General features: G+C 37.5%; 1 protein-coding gene and 1 long non-coding RNA gene across 2 annotated transcripts in view; one reads left to right on the top strand and one right to left on the bottom strand.

The window, feature by feature from the left end:
* Nucleotides 1–18,253, bottom strand: part of LOC106567646 (opioid-binding protein/cell adhesion molecule) — a 613,793-nt gene that overhangs the window by 437,820 nt on the left and 157,720 nt on the right. The gene's annotated exons all lie outside the window — the stretch shown is intronic.
* On the top strand, nucleotides 6,482–7,311 carry LOC123726236 (uncharacterized). Its single transcript, XR_006758614.1, has 2 exons — nucleotides 6,482–6,728; nucleotides 6,999–7,311. It is a non-coding gene; the product is annotated as an uncharacterized LOC123726236 (long non-coding RNA).

Here is an 18,253-nt window from a genome sequence, read left to right as displayed (position 1 = left end):
ACAAAACTTAACCTTGTGACCCATTCTATATATCTGTGGTTTGTCATGTACGTTGAGTGGGGTGTATCTTGGCTATAAAAGATCTTTGTACTTTTGTGTAATCACTTTTCAATGGTTCATTAGAGATAGCGCATCATTGAAAGTCAAAGTGCTTTTGCAAAAAGCTCTTAATTATTCAAGATGTAGTTATAAGTATAACTCTGACTGGTGTGTGAAGTTTGTAACTCTCCTCATTTGATAATGCAGAAATTAGCCACCACATTTGGCGACGGGGATGGGATGTGAATCTTCACTTGGTGACCGCTCCTGACGACCTAGGTAAATCGTGCACGAGGGATCCCTCAAACTTGGGATCTCAGGGAAACCACACTTCGGGAACGAAGCAGATGGACCCACCTTTGATCTGAGAGGTAGCGAGCCGAGTGGATACCACATCTCGAACTTAGTTTTTTAAAGAAAGAGGTGAGCAAACCACACTTGAAGTCGAGTTTTTAGAAAAGCCTCTGTTACGTGAGCTCTGAGTGTGTATTCCTTTGTGAGGGGGGCACCTTGGAGGCGTAAACAGAGCCGAGTCAGAGGAGCGTAATCTGAGAGTTTGCGGACTCAAAGATACTCTGCCACTGGTCGGTTGTGGGTGACCTAGAGCCATCCTGACACTGAATTGATCACAGTGGGGATTGGTGCAGTCTGAGGGGGTGAGGGGCCAGGGTGACTGTGTGTTCTGTGTGAAACATGGTACTTGGTGAAGCCCTATTGGAATAACTACCTCGTTCTGAAAATGTCTGTGTGACTGTCTAAGTGACCCTCAGAGGTAGTGAATTCCAATTATTTTAAATGTGCTAGCCAGGTATGCCCTGGGTTACTCTGTGTGAGTATTTTGTTAACGTTACCACTAGGTAATCGTGGTAGGAGAATTCTGTGTGAGCGGGGTAGATTCACTCTGTGTGGGTAACCTTTCAATTATGTTCTGATGTTCTGTATGGACATCTGACCAGTTCTGTGTGAGTATCTGGCCAATCCTGTGTGGGTGATCCTTAAAGTTCTGTGTGAGTACCTAAGAATTGCTAACGTTTTATATGGATTCTGTGAATATATAAAAATATGATAAATTGTATGTGTGTATAATCGATTACTAGATATTTGACAAAGTAATGCTGAGAATATAGTTAGATTCAATTTGAACCACCCATTCGCAGACATACGTAGGTTTTGAGTTGGTATCTTTAATGGATAATTTGATAAAGATGAGGTTTTAAGCATTTGTAAACTGTCTACAATGTTTAGGAAATGATGCTCTAGAAACTGATTGGAGTGTGTCCACTTTTGGTTATCTTACCCTAACAATGTAACTATAAATGCTTATTGGATTATCTCCGTCTGGGTACAACAGTTGAAATAAAACTGCCCTTAAGGTCTGAAACGGTTTTATTTTATTTTTATTTTTCCTAACAGAAATTTTTCCTGTTCAACTAAGCATACATATACATTGATGTAGATTTAAACTAATGATTAATGATTTGAGGGAGTACAGTGGAATTATTATTAGGTTTTGTTTGAAGTTACCTTTTGGGTTTCTGAATTGGTGTAGTATAATGAATGCTAACGAAGTGTTTTGTGTTTTTCTTTGGGGAAAATGGGGATTTCATTGTCTCTCTTTGGAATGTTTCCTGTGGCTCTTTCCTTTGGGTTTAGTGAGTTTTCCATTTGACTTAGTGCTAAGATATCTTAAAGGGGTATACACACATGGAATTTTTCGAAGTTTTTATTTTCTGAGTTTTAATTAAACATGTGAATTATTTTCATAAAGAAATGTTCCGGGAACCTGGGATACAACATGTAGAAAATGTTTGACGTTTTTTTCTTTAATTTGTCTAGTATAGTAAGAAACACTTTCTGAAGGGTTTGTATGACCTATGACCCGTATCATGACTTTTCATTGTGGCTTGATCACCCTCATTGAAAAGCCATTTGGATAAAGAATTTTAGGTCATTTGTTACACTGATTTCAAGGTAATTCGTGAAATTGATAATTATGATGGAGTTCATAGTTCTTAGACATATTTGTTATTTGGACCAATGTGATAGAACGCTTTGCCTTTAACTAAGGGTAGGCTGCTTTAAGTCTATTTTCCTATGACCATATGGGTACAATGATTTTTCTTTGTGGAGTTTTTCAGAGTAGTGATTTTGATTTGATTATGTTATTTGAAATTTTGTTTTATCTTTTGACCAGTAGTAGTGTTTTTTTATACATTACTCTCATGGAGAGTTATATGTTAAAAATGGGGAAGGATACAGTCCTTTGAGGTTTTGGATTGAAGTTTACACACCTTGAGGGATATGTGAAGGAGTGTATTGTTGTGTTGTTTGTTCTGTTCTATTCCAGATAGGTTATAGATCTAACTTCCTGATCTTTTGGCTCTGCGATGAAGTTGAAATTGTGATGGGAAGTATAAGCCAATTTGAAAGAAAAGTTTCAATAGAATTTGTTGTTATTCTCTTTGAAATATGTTTAGACATTTGTATTAAGAATAATTGGTAAAAGTAATAATTTATCATGTAGTTAATGAACTGAACTAAACTGTTGTTCTGATCTGTTCTTTCGAGGTTATCATGAAAAGTGACATCAGACGGAATCTTAATGCATGGAATAGATAATTGGACCGAACAGTGTGTGTACCTCAAACCCTCTCTAACTGGCTGAAGAAGACTGACAAAGGCGTTGAATATGGCCCTGTCCGCACCATTTCTACCGAGAGAAATGGCCGAGCCAGCAACCGGTGTACAGTATCTGATCTAAGCTATCAACTGCTTTTCTCTCATGTTTCTCTCAGGAGTGTGAGAAGAGTCCACGTGGAGTGAGCATGGGGAAAGGTGCTCTTCTAAACTTCTCTTATGTTGCTGTTATACTGGTTGACGAATGGACAAGACATAATGGGCGTCTAAGGTGAAACATTGAAATTGGGACATTATAATGGGCCATTCACTTTGAACTGTAAAGCTATCTGAAGAAGAACGAAAAGGACGCCAGAAGAATCAGTGCCTGGAGGAGGGGGTTGGTCACCTGTGCCCAAAACTGTTTAGACTTTTGGGGTATCAGGTTGACTGTAGAGGTCTACACCACGTAAAATTATTGTAATCTAGATTAAGAATGCATTGAGATACTGATCTGTATAATAATCGTGATAAAAAAGTTAATAGTAGAATTATGGGATAATTATACTGGATGTTAATATAAATGTACATTCTGCTAATATTGATGTTTGTTAAATTGAGTGATAGGACCAATTTGAATCACTGAGCAATGTCATTTTAAAATTTTGGTTGGATAATTAACTGGGTTCTAATTATGATTTTATTTGGAAATGTAATGATTTTTAAAACTGAAGGATTGATTTGAGTTGAGTATGTTAAAATCTATATGAGTGAAGCAATTAATGTGATAGGGATTGATTGTTTTGATTGTTGTTATGAACTAAAGATGTTGACGCTATTATAAGCATGCCATGGTGAATGACATGGGTGAACTCTGATCTGGAGAGTGAAAATTATCCTAATCTATTTGATCTATAGGCATTGTCTTATGAATATGGGAATCATGATGCTTGTCTTGGGTCATGTTCATTAGGTACCAAGGGGATACATTTTATTTTAACTAGGAGTCACTACCTGGATTTGTTCAACAAGATATGCTAATTTTAGTTTCTGGGATGGAAATAGTCATTTCCAACATACTATGCTGATTCATTGGAGTGTGATAGATAACTAAAGATTATTTTATTAAAATCCATTGTTGCATGCACTGCATTATGCATTAAATATGTGCTTTTCACTGTCTATGGAAAATATAGCTTTGAATCTCATGAACTGTATGCATTTTTTGTTTTTCTTCGTGGGTTCGTGAAGGTGACTGTGTATCATAACCTTCCCAGACAAATTGCTAGAGTGTTTAGAAAATGTGTTGGGGGTTTGAATGAGGCTGAGTTAGTGTTGTGGAAGCTGGACATGTGCAGGAACCCCATGCAATGAGTTATTGTTTGATGATTTTTGGTTTATGTACAATATATGTATTTTCTATGTGAATGAATGTTCTTAAATCTTGTGATTTTCTTTGAAGTTCAGAGGGGACTCAGAGGGATGACTGTCCTTTCTGTTGTGATGAAGCCTGTGTTTAGACTCTGGTTCTCCTGTAACGTAGGGAGCATTTCTATGTTCTGTTTTCTTTTTGTATTTTCCTCAACAATGTATTATTCTGTGTGATTAAACGTGCAAGTCTGTCTTGTAGAATCAAGGTTGTAAACTCAGTTTCCGAAGGGAGAAAGCTTACATGAAGCTAAGGTACTCGAAATTGAAGGGATTTGATTCTTTATTTTCTTTTAAATTTGATAATGTATTATTTTTTTTAATAATTCATATAATCTACAACTACTGTTAGTAAGGTGTAACGTTACTGTTCTGATTCTCTAGAAGGGACGGAGTCCCTTGAGAGGGGAATGTGGCGGATGAATCAGAATTAGTTGGGTAACATAGATAATTAAAATGTTTTATTTGCATAATATGCTTATGTGAGATACTTGTCATATGTGAATGTATCTGTTAAACCATGTGAAGGGATGGCGTGATTAATGGGGAACCAATTACTTGTCTCCACAATGTCTGTGCGCAAGTCACTCCCTCCTTTGGCATTGGGGGAAGGTGTATAGCAGTGTCTGGACCATTGTATGCCCCCCTCTGATGTTGCACTTATCTTGGGATAGTGTATGACCTAGAGGCTCACTCCCCTCAGTGAGCTTGTCCAGGAGTGGAGTCAAGAGGGGGTTTACTTGAGATGGGAGTATCTAGAGTTGTCAATTGATTTATGCCATTGGATGAGCTAATGGTTCTGTTCTATACCGTACCAGAGAGAGACTGTTCCAGTTTGGAGTAGGAGGACCAGACACTGGTCTATACAATGAACACTGTTGATACAGCAGTTGCTGTCTGCTATGTTTTATAGATATCTTTCATACAAAACCTAACCTTGTGACCCATTCTATGTATCTGTGGTTTGTCATGTACGTTGAGAGGGGTGTATCTTGGCTATAAAAGATCTTTGTACTTTTGTGTAATCACTTTTCAATGGTTCATTAGAGATAGCGCATCATTGAAAGTCAAAGTGCTTTTGCAAAAAGCTCTTAATTATTCAAGATGTAGTTATAAGTATAACTCTGACTGGTGTGTGAAGTTTGTAACTCTCCACATTTGGTAATGCAGAAATTAGCCACCACAAGGTACTCTCGGACAGGGCTCTAAATTGCTACCATTTTTGTTGCATATGCGCCTAAATATTTTTCTGTGAGAGCTGGAATGTAATAATTGTTATAATGATTAGGCTTCGCTGTACCACTGTTTCCGTGTGGCTTAGAGAAAAAAGTGAATGTCATGATTGCCATGGTTACACCATTACTAAAGACAAAACTGCTTGTTTCTAGCCTAAACTGTTAAACAGTTGTACCTATATTACCAGCACTACATTTTTTCCTTCTATCATGCTTTGGTGGACAAATTTTACATTCATAAACCATGTCGTGGGGCTTTCAAAAACTAATCGTGGGCCATTAACCATTTGTTAACACCTTATTCAGTCATGTTACCTCATTAGCTAGCTAGCTAACAATCTGGTAATTTACCAGTATAACCATTGATTGATTTAATTCTTAATAATAACCCTTATAAATATTTGTCGAGTGGAGTATTTGCATATGATCTCAGTGATCATTGTCCCATAGTATGCATAGAGATACGAAACAGCAAAATACTAATCCTTATTTAATTAAGAGGCTAACTTAAAAAAATGTTTCTCCTCGCGTTTTTACATGACATTTTCTACTTTGATTTAGCCACTATCTCCTGTATTCATGACCCTGAGTTGGCTCTGGAAAAATTCTCCTCCATATGTATTCCTCTAGCAGTTAAACACGCCCCTTTTAAACAATTCAGAGTCAAAGATAGATCTAACCCTTGGGCTTCTTCAGAGCTATCTGAGCTCATTCAGATGAGAAAGCAGGTCTGAACAAGGAAAACTGACTGTAGTGGACTGGCAATCTTTCAGACAATTCTGAAACAGATGAAGTATCTTGTTTAAGAAAACTAAATCAAGCAACTTTTTAAGCTATATCTTTGACTCTGCTGGTGATCCTTCTAAATTTTGGAAAACAGTTAATGCACTGAATCATACAAATGTCTCTTCTTCCCTGCCTAAGCAAGTTCTGTCTGATGCTGGCATCATAACTGAGAATGCAATAAGTGTTGCTTTTAATCATCATTTTATCTCGGCAGGCTTTTTATTTGATAGAAACTATTCAGAGGAGTTCCTCAATTGAATCCTACAGACGAAGAACCGTATATGTGACATTTTTCAAAAAAACGAGATATACATGAAAAATCATTATTGGACACCCTTTTTCTATAGTGAACCGGTTTCACAAGCTTTCCACGCGCTAATTAACGATATGTTTAAATTTAAAGATAGGCTCTCGTGGAATAACCGTTTATGTGCACCACTCAGAATGGACGGACAAGCGCACAACTTTTCTGTTGCTGATGAAAATCACCGAAATGTGGGAAAGAAACGTAAAACAAAACTAAAAGAATGGAAAGACAGGCAAAGGAAGATCTTACGGGATGCGGGAAAACCCTATACAAATCGTAAGGGTCAAGAAAAAACTGGGAAAAGCTGTCCAAAAGAGGTATGTGGAAGAACCGTATATCAAACAATCAAGCTAGCTAGCTATAGAGTACAGTAACTAACATGTATGTTCTGGGTTGTCTAATTTGTAACTATAGAGAAAACATATTAGCTAAAGTTCGTTGGCTACTAACTTATACATTATCGTTACAAATGTTATTGCTAGATTATAGAAGAAACATAGCTAGCTACTTTTTGTCCATCCACCGGATGATTCGACATGGCTACAGTAGCTAGCTAGTTATATGTAACGTTACACTGTATCCTGCAGGGAAGAGCGTGTTCCACGACGTGCAGAAAGGATTGTGGAAAGTTGATTGATGAGCGCAAGCTGCATCTGTTCAACAGTTTCTACACTGTCCCATACGAGAAACAACAAGCACAACCAGCAAAACCATTCAAGGTGATGAGGATGCAATGTGAAGACTTCAGTCACCTCCCAGATTCTGTTCTCAAGCGACCAGCTGGACTACAGACCACTTCAGTGAGGTGGTTAAAAGTCACATGTATTGCACAGAGAATAGTTTACTAACATCCCATCAACATGCAACATGTTGTTCTAACAATAAAATATCCTAATGATTCCCTTTTTTTATTCATTACAATATACATCTCTGTCACCACATTTAGCATCAACTCTAAGCAGTTAATACTTATTTACAGCTGTCACCTCAGTACAGGACGTTTCTTGCCTTTAGCATGGGTTTAACGCAATTCAAAACTTAATTGCAGATCATAGTGTTAAACGCAAAGAGAATGGTTTTCTGAACGTTTTGTAATATTGACCTTAGGGACCTGCATAATGGACATGCATATTGGCACATCACATTGATCCATATTTGATATGTACAAGTTGTACTTCTTTTGATTGAATTAATTTAATTGTATTCTATTTTTGTAGTTATTCTATGGTATGTTCACATTGAGGGCTTCATTTTAAATGAGACTAAGATTTCATGACTCAACTTTTAAGAAAAGTCATCGGTGCTAAAGTTGATAGACCACCTTTAAATGAACCTCCATTAAATGAATTAACTACATATTGCATTTAAGTTATTTACATGAAGGGCATCTGTACTTGAAAGTACTTAAAACATCATATCAGGTATTAAAAAAGGACATCTTACAAGTGTCATGCAAAATGTCACATATACTGTTCTTCCACAAACTGAAATCATCACTGGAGATATACTGTTCTTCCACATTCTAAAAATTAAAACGACAATAAAAAAAGTATTTTTTGAAATAACAAAAAAATATCAATTGTTGTTGGAAGATATGAGTATGGTGAATTATTTGTCAACCATAAAACACCCAATGTGGTACACACAATGAATAATATAAAAATAACTGATTATCTTAAAATGGAAAAATTGTCACATATATGGTTCTTCGTCTGTAGGATTCAATTGGCCTAGACCAGGCTGCATGTAACTGGTTTAAAAATTACTTGACAATTATAACTCAATGTGTATCTACTGATGGTGTTAAATCAGGTTTCCTGGATATTACAAAAGGTGTCCCGCAGGGGTCAATTCTGGGTCCTGTACTTTTATCTGTTAACATTAACCTCTATGGGCTAGGTGGGACGCTAGCGTGCCACCCGTGGTGCACTCCATCAACAGCAGGTGCATTTCAAGAGCGGCAAATTTGAATCCAAATAAATGTCAAAATTCAAATTTTTCAAACATACAACTATTTTACACCCTTTGAAAGATAAACATCTCCTTAATCTAACCACGTTTTACGATTTCAAAAAGGTTTTACGGCGAAAGCATAAATTTAGAGTATGTTAGGACAGTACATTTACAAGAGTTGTGTGTAATGTTTTGTCAAGTCAAAGACAGGGTCACCAAAACCATAAAACCAGCTAAAATGATGCACTAACCTTTTACAATCTCCATCAGATGACACTCCTAGGACATTATGTTAGACAATGCATGCATTTTTAGTTCTATCAAGTTCATATTTATATCCAAAAACAGCGTTTTACTATGGCATTGATGTTGAGGAAATCGTTTCCCTCCAATAACAGGCAGTCAAGTCAGCGTCACAAATTAAATAATTAAAATTAGAAAACATTGGTAAAATATTATATTGTCATTTAAAGAATTATAGATTTACATCTCTTGAACGCAATCAACTTGCCAGATTTAAAAATAACCTTACTGGGAAATCACACTTTGCAATAATCTGAGCACTGCGCCCAGAAAAATACGCGTTGCGATACAGACTAGACGTCATGTTGGGGAGATCTAAAATCGAAAATACTATGTAAATAATCCATTACCTTTGATTCTCTTCATCAGATGTCACTTCCAGGTATCACAGGTCCATAACGAATGTAGTTTTGTTCAAAAAAGCTCATCATTTATGTCCAAAAATCTCCGTCTTGTTAGCACATGATCTAAGCCAGCCGGACTTCTCGTCATGAACGAGGGGAAAAAATATATTTACGTTCGTTCAAACATGTCAAACGTTGTATAGCATAAATCATTAGGGCCTTTTTTAACCAGAACATGAATAATATTCAAGGTGGACGAATGCATACTCTTTTATAACGTATTGGAACGAGGGTACCCAACATGAACTCGCGCGCCAGGTGTCTAATGGGACATCATCGTTCCATGGCTCTTGTTCGGTCAGATCTCCCTCCAGAAGACTCAAAACACTTTGTAAAGGCTGGTGACATCTAGTGGAAGCAATAGGAAGTGCCAAAATATTCCTCAGCCCCTGTGTTTTTCAATGGGATAGGTTTAAAGGTAATACAACACATCAGGTATCCACTTCCTGTCAGAAAATGTCTCAGGGTTTTGCCTGCCAAATGAGTTCTGTTATACTCACAGACACCATTCAAACAGTTTTAGAAACTTTAGAGTGTTTTCTATCCATATATAATAAGTATATGCATATTCTAGTTACTGGGTAGGATTAGTAACCAGATTAAATCGGGTACATTTTTTTATCCAGACGTGCAAATGCTGCCCCCTAGCCCTAACAGGTTAACAATATTGACTTGTCTATAAAAAAAAATGGTATGCCGATGATACTGTTGTGTATGGTATTGCCCCCACGGTTGACCAGGCTCTATCTGAACTACAGTCTGCCTTTATTGTATTACAGAAAAACTTTATTGACCTGAAATTAGTATTGAATGCCGGTAAAACTAAGTATAATGTATTTCTCTAGAGCGCCCAAAAATAACTCAGACGATTTAACCCTGAGTTCCAAATATCTCTAACGGTCGCCCCCGCGTGAGTTTTTTTATGCAAGTGATGTTCGAACGTTCTCTCCATTCCAGAACGTGATTGTTACATAAACAACAACACTGAATGGCTCAGAGTGGGAGTGAGAGGTTACTGTGATTGACTGCCTGCACGCGCCATTTGTATCAATAAATCACTATCAGAAAATGTTTTGTGTGATATTATTGATATATTTACTATTTTATTCACGTTTTTCAATTACCGGTGATAAATCATGCGTTCCGATTTTTGCATAAATTGTAATGGGGGCATAGTATGTGTGTAAAATAATGTTTTGAAGGTTGTACTGATTATGATGAGCTAAGCTAATTCCAGCTATGTGTATGGAGCCATGTTTGTTAACCTGTTGGGGATAGGGGGCAGTATTTGCACAGCTTGATAAAAAACGTACCCGATTTAATCTGGTAACTACACCTGCCCAGTAACTAGAATATGCATATAATTATTGGCTTTGGATAGAAAACACCCTAAAGTTTCTAAAACTGTTTGAATGGTGTCTGTGAGTATAACAGAACTCCTATGGCAGGCCAAAACCTGAGAAGATTTCAAGTAGGAAGTGGCCTGTCTGAGAACTAGTGTTTCATCTTGGCTCTTTTTATTGAAGACTCAGGATCTGTGCAATAACGTGACACTTCCTACGTCTTCCATAGGGTCTCAGAGCCCGGGAAAACGTTGAACGATATCGAGGCAGGCTCTGGCTGAAACACTTTATCGCTTTGGCAAGTGGCCACTCAGAGTACTATGGGTTTAGGCGCGTGCCCGCTTCGACCGAATGGTTTCTTTTCCTTTGTCTGTTTATCTAAACGCAGATTCCCGGTCGGAATATTATCGCTTTTTTTATGAGAAAAATGGCATAAAAATGTATTTTAAACAGCGGTTGACATGCTTCGAAGTACGGTAATGGAATATTTAGAATTCTTTTGTCACGAATTGCGCCATGCTCGTCACCCTTATTTAGCCTTTAGGATAGTGTCTAGAACGCACGAACAAAACGCCGCTGTTTGGATATAACGATGGATTATTTTGGACCAAACCAACATTTGTTATTGAAGTAGAAGTCCTGGGAGTACATTCTGACGAAGACAACAAAGGTAAGAACATTTTTCTTATAGTAAATCTGACTTTGATGAGTGCTAAACCTGCTGGGTGTCTAAATAGCTAGCCCTGTGATGCCGGGCTATCTACTGAGAATATTGCAAAATGTGCTTTCACCGAAAAGCTATTTTAAAATCGGACATATCGAGTGCATAGAGGAGTTCTGTATCTATAATTCTTAAAATAATTGTTATGCTTTTTGTGAACGTTTATCGTGAGTAATTTAGTAAATTCACCGGCAGTGTTCGGTGGGAATGCTAGTCACATGCTAGTCACATGCTAATGTAAAAAGCTGGTTTTTGATATAAATATGAACTTGATTGAACAAAACATGCATGTATTGTATAACATAATGTCCTAGGGTTGTCATCTGATGAAGATCATCAAAGGTTAGTGCTACATTTAGCTGTGGTTTGGGTTTATGTGACATTATATGCTAGCTTGAAAAATGGGTATCTGATTATTTCTGGCTGGGTAGTCTGCTGACATAATCTAATGTTTTGCTTTCGTTGTAAAGCCTTTTTGAAATCGGACAGTGTGGTTAGATTAACGAGAGTCTTATCTTTAAAATGGTGTAAAATAGTCATATTTTTGAAAAATTGAAGTAATAGCATATCTAAGGATTTGAATAACACGCCACAGGATTCAACTGGCTGTTGAGTAGGTGGGCTTCCCACCTAGCCCATAGAGGTTAACATACAATACATTCTGGGTTTCACGTAATCATCTGTTTGACCAAAGATGTTATAACAAAATGAGGTGAGTAAGAGTTCACTCATTTTTTGAGGACTTCTGGAAATGAATGGTGGGATGTGAACGACAGTAGATGACACACCCCTTCAACATGCATACTATAAACAGAGCAAACTCATCTTGTCTTTTCTTATTATCTTCGGTTTCTGTGAGGAAAAAATGCATGGCTGCGCACTGAAACTAATCGACGGATTACTTTCAATTTCTAGAAAGTGTTTTACCTAATTATTTCGATCAATGGTGAGCTCACCCGTGATGTGATTAATTATACATAGTAATTGCTATTAGCTAATTCATATTGTAGTTTATGTCAGCCGAGAGTTAGAAAATATGACTGCTTGTGTTGGGTCAATCTTTCCTCAGTTAGCGCTAGGACAAATGTAGCCTACATTATTCCTGTTAGGATGATCGTGTTGTGCTATATATACACTTTGTGAATATCTGAACATTGCATCCAAAAATAAACTGCTAACATTCTGGACATAACTTTGTAAGGACTGTGTTTGTGTAAATAGTTTCGTAAAAAAGTGTGGCCAGCTCAAATGCTGATTGTTGCGTCATTCGAAACTGGCCGTTCTAAATGAGTGTTCTAAATGAGTGTTCTAATCACACGGCGTGTGATCATACGCTTCAGGGACCACTGTAGAACTATCACACCCCGTGTGATGGTACGTGTCAAAGGGTTAAGCATACAGTATGTACTTTGGATGGTGTCCATATTGATCGTATCCCTGCTTACAAATATCTGAGCATCTGGATGGATACAAATATGTCTTTTAAAAGGCATATTGATGAGTGAGTTAAGAAGCTGGGAATTAAAAATTCGCTGAAATAGGTGCTGCCTCGCACTAAATAGTAGAAAGCCTTCACGCCCTGATCTGTTTCACCTGTCCTTGTGATTGTCTCCACCCCCTCAAGGTGTCGCTGATTTTCCCCAGTGTATTTATCCCTGTGTTTCCTGTCTCTCTGTGCCAGTTTGTCTTGTATGGTATTCCAAGTCAACCAGCGTTTTTCCCATTCTCCTGCTTTTTGCTATTCTCCTTTTTCTAGTCCTCCCGGTTTTGACCATTGCCTGTTTCTGGACTCTGTACCCGCCTGCCTGACCATTCTGCCTGCCTTGACCACGAGCCTGTCTGCCACTCCGTACCTTCTGGACTCTGATCTGGTTTTGACCTTTTGCCTGTCCACGACCATTCTCTTGCCTTCTCTTTTTTTGGATGAATAAACATTGTAAGATTCCAACCATCTGCATCCTGTGTCTGCATCTGGGTCTCGCCTTTTGTCATGATAGAAAGCAGATTATTCAGTCGACGTTCCTATCGGTTTTAGACAATGGCTACATCATCTATATGAAGCAGTTGCCACTTCATTAAAGCCGTTAGATGCAGTTTATAATCGAGCAGTACACTTCATTACGGGCAACAATTTTAGTACTCATCACTGCATTCTCTACGTGAAAGTTGGTTGCCTGATGTCACGTATGTTCATGCATTGCTATGTTTTCATTTATAAAGCCCTTTTACAAAAAGTCTCACTGTACCTAACATCTTTAATAAACTTTAAGCATATGAGTTAACACACCCGGTCTCAGAGATGGTTAGCTCTGGAAAGGATTTTGGTCTCTACTGAGTTAGGTAATTCTTGTACCTTATTTGTGGAACAATCTTAAAAATGTTTACACATATAATGTTTTGGTGCCTCTAGGGGAATTCAGAAAGCTGATTGAGGACCTTATTACTGATGAATGTGCTTGTTTTTTATGACTGTGTTTTTCTTTCTGCTTGCATTTTGTATTTATATTGGTGTGTATTTTCTGTAATTTATGTAATTCAGGGCTGATCTGTAAAAGAGACCTTGATCTCATTATGACTCCCTGATAAAATATAGGTTAAATAAATACATACAAATCCAAACCTTTAGGGGCACAGAAAGAAAGGAAAAGTATCAAAAAAGTAGCTAGAATTCTTATAGGCCCAATATATGCTGTATCTCAATCAATTTAAACATATTTTCTGGTGATCCTAAATGTTATGTTGCGCTCCTAACTTTTTTAAGTTTGGAGCACCAGTGCTACCAATCCAACATTTTATTTTAGAGTACTGCTTTTAGATGATTTGGACATATCGACACCATGACTTGAATGGGATTTGTGCCACAAATGCTAAAACATTATCATTTGGAAACAGTGCCAAGGAAATAAAACCAAAGCATGGATTGCTGCCATACATTGTCCATAGACTGATTACAGTGTAAGGAAACCAATGTGTCATTTTGTAATTTGGGTGATCTATCACTTTAAGGTGAAAGGTTTGCCAAAAGCAAAAACATAATTATCCTGCTTTCTGGAATAACCTAAGTTAGCCAGCTAACTTTGATAAACAGCCACATATGACTTCATTTTCTGGTTGATTAAGAATGCTACATTTGTATATTGGTTGTTGAGTCAATTATATCTTGTACATTTTATGCCTTCTATGGAAAATAATGCACGACACGCAAGGTGTTTGCCACGACGCACAGCTGAGTGGCACTGACCTTCCGTGGAGTTGCATTCTTCTCAGAAAATGCTGTGGTAACAATTTTGGATCATTTTGGATAATTAGCTGGCTGTCATCTCCATCTTTCTGGGAGAGCCACATGGTGAGAGAACATGCTGGATACTCATGTTAACACCCCAAATAACCCTAAATCTATTACTTCATTAAATCACTTTTAAAAGTGTCCACGCCTTACTGGGCTTCAAGAGTGCCTTCTCCTTTGGATATCGCAAAGGTACTGTAATTGTATGTGAAATTTGCTTTTCTAAAACATTAATGACACATCTTCATCGGCGAGTAAAATGGCTCTATTTAAGCCCGCTTATTTCTCATTTTTGTATTGGCCCGGCAGTTCTCTGTCAAGACTGATTTGATAGTCCTGCTTAAAGTAATTGTTTTGCAGCCTTTTGCGTTACATTTTCTGGGCCTGCATCACCCGGATGTTGTGGCAGAAGATTAGAATGAGCTTTTTTGGTGTGGTGGTGAAAGGGAAGTTTAATTTTGTATGGGCATCTGATGTTATGCCTGCTTTGAAATAATAATAACTTGAGATCGTTAAAAACACATTGTAATAAATTACCCATGCTTTCTATCCAGTCAGTAGTGCTTTCCCCCGGCAGTTCATCATATTGTGCTGTTGTTAAACATAAAGAGCACATCTGTTGCTCATTGAACATCTGGGCTTATTTGCATATTAATGAATAATTATGTTAATTTGATTGCCAGTGGCCCCTTGCATTGCGATGGATTAAAGATCTGCCCAGCCGACTGCTCCAAAAAATGTACTTTCATTTTTTCCTTTCACTTCTGCTCTCTTATTGAGGATCATTCATTAGGCATTTGTGGAATGGTGGAAAACAATTAGACATCTGTGATGTATAGGGTGGCTTATTGGAGTGACAGTTTTCAGAACAAAGGCCAATTTCTGAATATAACTAGATCATTTGAATATGTCTGTGCAAGTACCAGCACAATCTGATTGGAGATACTGTGAAGGGTACAATTTCCAATCGGTTTAACATGATGTCAACAATAACACGATGTCAAAGATCATCCTGTAATGTATATTGATTGATTGTTTCTGGATCAACACCGTGATGATGATGAGCAGAGCCACTGATCATACCAACAGTAAACTGTGTATCACAGTATTTCTAGACTTCTGGGCTAGATCCTTTATACCCAATGCCTGCCTATGTACTTATCTCGCCAACAGTTCTAAGTAAATCATGTGATCAATTCAAGAGGCTAGGGGAACAGTACACAATGTCCATGCCAGAATAGCCCTTTTAGAGAGATACAAGGCTACAATATCTTACCTTTAGAAGTCCAGTAAGGCCAGGCAGAGCACCAAGAAAAATAAAGAGAAACAAGAAATGAGTGCAATCTTAAATGTAATTACATTTTTATTTAACCTTTATTTAACCAGGAAGGGCTCATTGAGATTTTAAATCTCTTTCTCAGGAGCGTCCTGGCCAAGATAGGCAGCACCAAGTCATTACACAATTACAGACAGACAACATGAAAAACTACAAGTAATCTAGCAAAAACCATTGAATTCACAAGAGTAAAACAAAATCATAAAACAGCAAATTAAAAACACTGACAGGTCAGGGAATCAGTCTCAAAATCATTAATCAGTGATTTAAAAACACCAATCGGGACAAGTTCTTCCAGTTTAAAAGTATTTTGTAAGGCGTTCCAAGACGATGGCGCAGAGTACATAAAAGCCCTTTTACCAAATTCAGTTCGGACATTTGGAACAGTTAGCAGGATAAAGTCCTGTGAACAAAGAGAGTACCCACCACATTTCTGAACAATAAAAATGCCCAAATAAAATAGTAGTAAACCCAAAATGGCTTTGTAAATAAAAGTATACCAGTGACGGAGCCTACGAATGATTAGAGAAGGCCAGCCAACCCTGGTATACAAAGTGCTGTGGTGAGTAAGGGTTTTTCAGTTTAAAATTAATCTCAAAACACCATGGTAAAGGGTGTCAGTTGATCTCAAACACTAAGCGGAAGCATTCATATATAAAATATCCCCATAGTCTAGTAAAGGCATAAATGTAACTGATACTATACCTCCTTCGGGCTTCAAAAGAAAAACAGTCCTTACTCCTAAAATAAAATCCCAACTTCAGCTTCAATTATTTTATAAGTTGTTGAATATGCAATTTAAAAGAAAGGCCGTCATCAATTAAAATTACAAGATATTTATGAGGTTACAGTCTCAATCTCATTGCCCTGACAGGTAGTAATAGGTGAAAGGTTCAGAGATCTATTTCCTGCTTTAGAAAACACCATTAATTTAGTTTTGGTCAGTATTGAGGATAAGCTTCAATTGATACAAGGTATAAAAAGCAGTTTGCAAGTTCTGGAAAGCTTTTGTGAGAGACGAGGCACAATAAATAACAGTATCATCAGTATAAAAGTGAAGTTGCGAATTTTGCACATTTTTGTCTAAATTATTTATATAAATAGTGAATAAGAGGGGACCAAGTACAGAGCCCTGGGGCACACCATTACAGAAATTATTGTTAAAGAAGACAACTAACATTTTTGAGGGAATTGGGCTAACAACTCATTATTACAGAAGGCAGATTTTCTGAATGACCTCTATTCTCACTTTCTAATGTATCACTTAATCTGGAATATTAGATTTTTTTCCTTGTATTGTATACCCAAACATATGCAAAATGTTCTCCATTGTACACTAGAGGCATCCTAAAGATACACTGCAGACTACAAGATACACTGCCATGTTCCTGAAGGTCATAAATGTCACAAGATTGTTTTGAGGATGTAGAAGACACTTTACCGTCTTCAAGGACATTCTAGAGGCATCCTAAAGATGATTACTGAAAATATTGCAGAATTAACTATAATCTGGAAAACTACATGAGGTTATAGCATAGGTTTGAACATCAATACTAAACTATTCTTGTATGAAACATTTATCTTGCTTTGATTTAGAATCCTTTATAAACACTGGTGCTTGTCTGTTGGAACACCACCTTGACAACCACGTTTGCGTGGAAATCTTTACAAAGGCCATTTTTTTTGCTTCAAGTGAGCATGTAGTGAAAGTGTTTGGAGCATTGTTATTCTTGAGATGTTGAATCCTACCTCAGTGACCACTGGGACATTGTTAGCCTGGCTGAGTGTAAAACAGGGAAGAGTCTAAAGTAGGATATTGGTACATCAAATCTCTCAGAGGTACTGTACTTTGCAATCTCAAGACACCTATATTATGACCAGGAAGCCCTACGCCAGGATGACAAGGAGGGATGTATAAAATATGAATGACCGTGTAGGTATTGAAAAAGACATCTAGCAATGTTTATTCTGTGGTTAGGTCTCTAGGGTGATGCAGTGGGTTCATGATATTTTCGCCCTGTATGATTCTGCTGTAGATAATGTCCCTGGATGAGTTTCTTTCTCTCCATCTCTCTTGTTCTGACTTGTTTAAATGAACATTTTCCCATCCCTCAAGCCATATTACAAAAGTATGTTCTGTACTGCAGTATACACTGAATGTACAAAACATTAAGGACACCTTCCTAATATTGCCCTCAGAACAGCATCAATTTGTCGGGGCATGAACTCTACAAGGTGTCAAAAGCATTTCACAGAAATGCTGGCCCATTTTGACTCCAATGTTACCCACAGTTGTATCAAGTTGGCTGGATGTCCTTTGGGTGGTGGACCATTCTTGATACACATGGATAACTGTTGAACATGAAAAACTCAGTAACATTGCAGTCCTTGACGCAGACCGTTTCGCCTGGCACCTACTACCGTTCAAAGGCAGTTAAATATTTTGTCCTGCACATTCACCCTCTGAATGGCACACATACACAATCCATGTCTCAA

Source organism: Salmo salar, chromosome 13 (assembly GCF_965601325.2).
Source record: "Salmo salar chromosome 13, fSalSal1, whole genome shotgun sequence".
NCBI classification, from domain to species: Eukaryota; Metazoa; Chordata; class Actinopteri; order Salmoniformes; family Salmonidae; genus Salmo; species Salmo salar.
This window is presented reverse-complemented; position numbering and strand designations above follow the sequence as displayed.